Genomic DNA, 6,626 nt, shown 5'->3' with positions numbered 1-6,626 from the left:
TATTATTTTGTTGACTTTTTTTGTTACAAGTTTTTCTATTCTCTAGTTCATTTATTTTCATTCTAGCCTTTTTTATTACTTTATTATTTCCTTTTTTTCCCTTGCTTTGGGTTTTGTTTGCTCTTCTTTTTTTCTAGCTCTTTAAGGTGTAAAGTTAGATTATTGATTTGAGATCTTTCTTTTTTATTTTATTTTATTTAGGTTTTTGGTCACTGGTACGGGGATTTGAACCCATGACGTTGATGTTAGAGATCTTTCTTTTTTAATGTAGGCATTTATAGTTATAACTTTTCTTATTCTGAGCACTGCTTTTGCTGCATCCCATAAACTTTGGTATGTGGTGTTTTTGTTTTCATTCATTTCAAAGTATTTTCTGGTATCCCTTTTGATTTGTTCTTGTACTTATTGCCTATTTAAGAGTATGTCATTTAATTTCCACATGTTTGCGAATTTTCCAAATATTCTTCTGTTACCAATTTCTTATTTCATTCAATTGTAGTTGGGCCATATACTTTGTATAATTGAAATCCTTTTCAATTTTACTGAGGCTTGTTTTATGTCATGACATATGGTCTGTCCTGGAAAATGTTTCATGTGCACCTGGAAGACTATAATTGTCCTATTCATTATTGAAATCAAAGTATGGGAGTCTCAGACTGTTATTGTTGAGCAGCTTATTTATCTCTTCATTTCTGTCAGTGTAGCTATGTGTATTTGGGGGCTCTGTTGTTAGTGTGCATGTGTTATAATTATTATGCCATTCTGTTAGATTAACACTAAAACCTTTATCATTGTAAAATGTCCTTTGTCTCCAGTAACAATTTTTTTCTTAAATATTGTTTTGACTGATACTAGTATAGCCACTCAAATTCTCTCTTTTTTATAACAGCTTTATTGAGATGTAATTCACATATCATACAATTCACCCATTTAAAGTATAAAATTCAATGGTTTTTGGTTGAGTGTGTGCATACAGACTTGAGCAGTCTTTACCACAGTACATTTCAGGGCACTTGCATAACTCCAGAGAGAAAACCCACCCTCGTTAGCAATCCCTTCCCACTTCCGTTCAGTGCCCCAGCCCTGTGCGAACACTCATGTACTTTCTGTCTGTGTAGATTTTTTTATTCTGGACATTTACTTAAACAAAATCATATAATATGTTGTCTTTTGGGGGGGGAGGAGTCTGGCTTTTTTCACTTAGCCTAATGTTTTCAAGTTTTGTTCATGTTGTAGTATCAATACTTCATTCCTTTTATTATTATTTTCAATTGTGGTAAAAAATATATAGCATCAAATTTACCTTCTTAATTGTTTTTAAGTGTTATCTATATTTAGATGATTGCACAACAGATCCTTTTTCATCCTGCAAAACAAAGAAAAAAACTCTACGCTCATTGAACAACACCCCCTTATCATTCTCCCAGGCCCTGGCAACCACCAGTCCACTTTGTTTCTTTCTTTTCTTTTTTTTTAAAAGATGACCGGTAAGGGGATCTTATCCCTTGACTTGGTGTTGTCAGCACCACGCTCTCCCGAGTGAGCCGCGGGCTGGTCCTTTCACTTTGTTTCTAAGTATGTGACTACTTTTGATACCTCACATAAGTGGAATCATGCAGTATTAATCTTTTTGTGACTGGCTTATTTCACTTAGCACAATGTCCTCAGGGACACATGAAAGGATTTCCTTCTTTTTTAAGGCTGAATAATATTCCATTGCATGTATATACCACATTTTTTTCTATCCATTCACCCATTAATAGATACACGTTGTTTCTACATCTTGGGTATTATGAATATGCTGCAATGAACATGGGTGTGCTAATATTTCTTTAAGATTCTATTTTTCAATTCTTTTAAATATATACCCAGTAGTGGGGTTTCTGAATCATATGGTAGTTGTATTTTTAATTTTCTGAAGAATCTCCATACTGCTTTCTATACTGGCTACACTATTGTACATTCCTACCAGCAATGCCCAAGGGTTCCATTTTCTCCACATCCTCACCAACACTTGTTGTCTTTCAACATTTTGGTATTAGCCATCCTAACAGTTGTGAGATGATATCTCATTATAGTTTTGATTTGCATTTCCCTGATGATCAGGGATGTTGAGCTTTTTTTCTTGTGCTCATTGGCCATTTGTGTGTCTTCTTTGGAGAAACGTGTGCTGAAGTCTTTTGCCCATTTTTTAATCAGCTTGTTTGTTTTATTGTTGTTGTTGTTACTATTGTAGTTCTTTATACATTTTGGATATTAACAATATATCAGATATAAGTTTGCAAATATTTTCTCCCAGTCTGTAAGTTGCCTTTTCATTCTGTTGATTGTTTCCTTTGCTGTTCAGAATTTTTTAAAGTTCGATGTAGTCCCATTTGTCTATTTTTACTTTTGTTGCCTGTGCTTTTGGTGTTGTATCCAAAAAAATCCATTGCCCAAGTCAATGTCTTAAAGCTTTTCCCCTGTTTTCTTCAAGGAGTTCTGTAGTTTCAGGTCTTGTGTTTAGGCCTTTAATCCATTTTTAATTAATCTTTGTATAAGAGGTAAGGTAAGGGTCCAACTTTATTTTTTGCATGTGAATATTCAGTTTTTCCAACATCATTTGTTGAAGAGATTTGTACTTCATTTCTTTTTATTGTCAAATAATATTTCCTTGTATGGATATGTCACATTTTATTTACCCATTCATCAGTTGAAGAACAGTTGGGTTATTTCCACATTTTAGCTATTATGAATTATGCTTCTATGAATATTTGTATGCAAGTGTGGACATATGTTTTCATTTCTTTTGATTCTGTACTAGGAGTTGAATTGCTGGGTCATATGGTAACTCTATGTTTAACTTTTTTTTGGGGGGGGTGAGCTGGCCTGTAAGGGTATCTGAACCCTTGACCTTGGTGTTATCAGCAAGCACCATGCTCTCCCAAGTGAGCTATCTGGCCACCAGCCCCATGTTTAACTTTTGAGTGACTGTAAAACTGCTTTTCAAGTGGCTGCACCATTTTACATTCCCACGAGCAATGTGTGAAAGTTTTAGTTTATCCACATCCTCACCAACTCTTATTTCACTTTTTTTGTTTGCTTGTTTGTAGTCATCCTAGTGGGTGTGAAGTTGTGGTTCTGGCTTGCAATTCCTTGATGACTGATGATATTGAGCATTTTTTCAGGTGCCTATTGTCCACTCGTATATCTTTTTTAGAGATATTTCTATTCAAATCCTTGGCCCATTTTTCAGTTGGATTATTTGTCTTCTTGTAGCATTGCAAGAGTCTTTATGTGTTTTAGATAGTAGATACTTATCAGATAAATGAATTGCAAATACTTTTTCCAACTGTGCAGGTTGTCTTTTAAAACATATAGAAGGGGGAAATATTTACAAGAAAAATGCATTTGTGCTGCCTTTTGTATTTACTTTTAGTAATCCATCCTTCCTTCCTTCCTTTCTCCACCCTTCCCTCCCTCCTACCTCCCTACCTTCCTTCCTTTGAATTTGAATTACTCGTGCCCTTTCATTTCAGCCTGTAGGAATCCCTTTGGTGTTTTTTATAGAGTAGGTCTGCTAGTAATGAATTCACTTATTTTTTGTTTTCCTAGGAATGTCTTAATTTCTCCTTTGTTTTTGAAGAATAGTTCTGCTGGGTAGAGAAGTATTTGTTGACAGTCTTTTACACTCAGCGTTTTGAATATGTCATTCCACTGCCTTCTGGACTCCATGGCTTCTGATGAGCAATCCATTGTTAATCTTGGGAAGATCCATTGCAAATGATGAATCACTTTTCCCTTACCGCTTTCAAGAGTCTCCTTTTCTTTTGTCTTTCAACACTTTGACTTTAATGTTTCTAAGTTCGAATGTTTTTTTTTGTTGTTGTTGTTTTGGCAGCTGGCTAGTATAGGGCTCTGAACCCTTGACCTTGGTGTTATCAGCACCATGCTCTAAACAAGTGAGCTGACTGGCCGGCCCATAGGTGTAAATCTTACTGAGTTTATCCTATTTGGAGTTTGTTGAGCTTTTTCAATATCTAGATTAATATTAGGTCATCAGATTTGTGAATTTGTTCAGCCACTATTTTTTCAAATATTCTTTCTGCTCTTTCTTTCTCCTCTTTTCTTCTTTCCCATTGTGCCTATATTGGTATATTTGATGGTGTCCCACAGATCTTTGAAGCTCTCTTTATTCTCCATCTTTTGTTAATTTCTGTTTATCTTTTTATTTTCTTCTTTATTTATATGTTATTTTACCAGACCGGATAATCTCAACTAGCCTGTTTTCAAGTTTTCTGATTCTCTTTACATCAGCTTAAATCGACTGTTGAACTCCTTTAGTGAATTTTTAATTTCAGTTATTGTACTTTTAAATACAGAATTTATATTTGGTTCTCTTGGGGGCTGGCCCATTAGCTCAGTTGGTTAGAGCACAGCCTTATAACACAAAGGCCGTGGGTTCGGGTCACTGTAGTGCCTGTACTGCTCAGCTGCCAAAAAGAAAAAAGGAAAGACAAGAAAGAGAAAAGAAAATATTTGTTTCTCTTTTTGTAATTTCTTTTTTTATTATTGAATCATAATTGATTATACATATTTTTGGGATTCAATGTTGACATATGTTGATCAAATCAATATTACTAATATGTATATTGTTACAAATTGTACTTATTCTTTGTGCCCCTTGTCCATTCTCTCCCTGTCCCTCTCTCCCTCCCCCCTACCCCCTCTAATTACCCTAGATTTCTTCTCTCCTTCTGAAAGAGTAATGGTTACTCTTCATTTGTTGCCTAGATGATCTGTCCAATGCGGAGAGGTGTGATCAGGTCCCCCAATATTATCATAGAACAGATGCTTCTTCTGTCACTCTGGAATGGGCTTTGTGAGAGAGACGTCATCTTCTTTTCTTTGGTCTCTGCTGGTGACTCTCCTTGTGTCACTGCACTCCAGTGACTGGCAGACCATCTGCGTGGTGGTTGTGACATCCAGCCACTTTTGTGGCATCTGTGGTTACTGTGGTGGCTGTGATGGGCCATCCACATGGAGGTGATGTTTTTGGCATGCTCCTAGGTGCTGGCGGTGTGCCTGGTTGTGGGCAGGGTTCTGGTCCCTGGCTTCATGCCCCGGGCCCCTGGGCAGGGCTGTCCAAGATGCTGGCTGTGTGCCTGGATATGGGAGTGGGTTCCAGTCCCTGGCTCCAAGCCTCAGGTTCCCTGGAGGGTCTGGAGGCACTGGTGGTGTGCCGGTGATGGAACTAGTTTTTTGTCCTTTGCTTGCTTCTAAAAAGGGGGAACTTCCTGTGGGAACCAGTACTTGAACTGTGTGGGTGAGCTAAATTCCTGCTTTGCTGCTGTTTCCCTAGGGAAGGCTTTTTGTGCAGCTCAGTGTTTAATGGTTGACCTTATAGGTACTTCTGGCTCTCCAGAGACCCAGTGCACCTGAGTTGTGTAGAAACTCTGATCTGGGCCTGAGTTTTTTCATCAAACTACACCCCATGTAATTCTGCATTCCTGACCAGTCCCCTCTGAGTGCTCCTGTGCTGATGGGGGCAAGGATTGGCTGTCCTTGCTGTGTTCCAGTGTTCTCCCAGTGGGCCTGTCTCCCCCACCGCCCATACTTGAAACACTTCCCATGGGATGGGCCCTGCTCTGGTCCCTTGCAATGACTCACCGGCCTCTGAATGGCTCCCCTTTTTCAACTGTTCTGGGTCCTTGCTCCTGCCTGGGTCCACAGGAACCCTATTAGTGGTCTTGCTATCCTGGGGACCACCAAGGCCCTCTTCTCCCCTGCCACCTCCAAGCAACTCCATCCGAAGGGCACAGCTGCAGCTTCTGCTGGCTCCTGCTGGCTCCTGCTTCATGTGCTCAGCAGTTCCATCCTTAAAGCAGCCACAGCCCAAAATGCTCCGAGCAGCTTTTTCATTCTCTCATTGTGGTTTCTCCCCCTTCGTGAACCCCGTAGGTCCTCCTCCTCTTCCCCTGAGCTCTAACAGTCCCAGCTTGGCTGATGTTACATTTTTATAGTTGTAAATTGGTTGATTTGTGGGAGAGAGTGACTCTGGGGACTGTCTGTTCCACCATCTTGACCGGAACTCACTTGAGCTATTTTATATCAGCATTTTGTAGATGAGAACCATTTCATAATTTTTAGAAACATGTTTAATCATAACAGAATTTTTCCATGTTTATTAATAGATTTAAATATATTCAGGTTTGCTATACCATGTAAAAACAAGATGTTGAAATATATACACTAATCCTATGTTTAGCAGTTAATATTTCAGTCTTTTAACTTACTTAGAAATGACTCAGACATTTAACGAGTGTCTATTACTTAATTTAGCACAACTTCAAGTTTTAAAGTTACTGAAAAAGAATTTTGAAACTGTGACAAGTTCATCTATAAACTTTTATCCCATAACAAGGTGTTAAGTCAAGGGACCCTCTCTATTGATTGACCTTGTCTAATTTCACCCTAAGTGATTGTTCACTAGTTTCCTCATTATAATTTTTGCCTTCTGACTTTTTAAATTTCTCCAAACTGGGGTAAATAGAGCAGACTGGCGTGGGGGCCTGCAATGTTGGGGGACCAGCAGGGGTCCCTCTGTCCTATCTAACCTTTGGCAGATTTAGTCTTTGTTCTAACCC

This window comes from Cynocephalus volans, chromosome 13, assembly GCF_027409185.1.
Source record: "Cynocephalus volans isolate mCynVol1 chromosome 13, mCynVol1.pri, whole genome shotgun sequence".
Classification (NCBI taxonomy): domain Eukaryota; kingdom Metazoa; phylum Chordata; class Mammalia; order Dermoptera; family Cynocephalidae; genus Cynocephalus; species Cynocephalus volans.
This window is presented reverse-complemented; position numbering follows the sequence as displayed.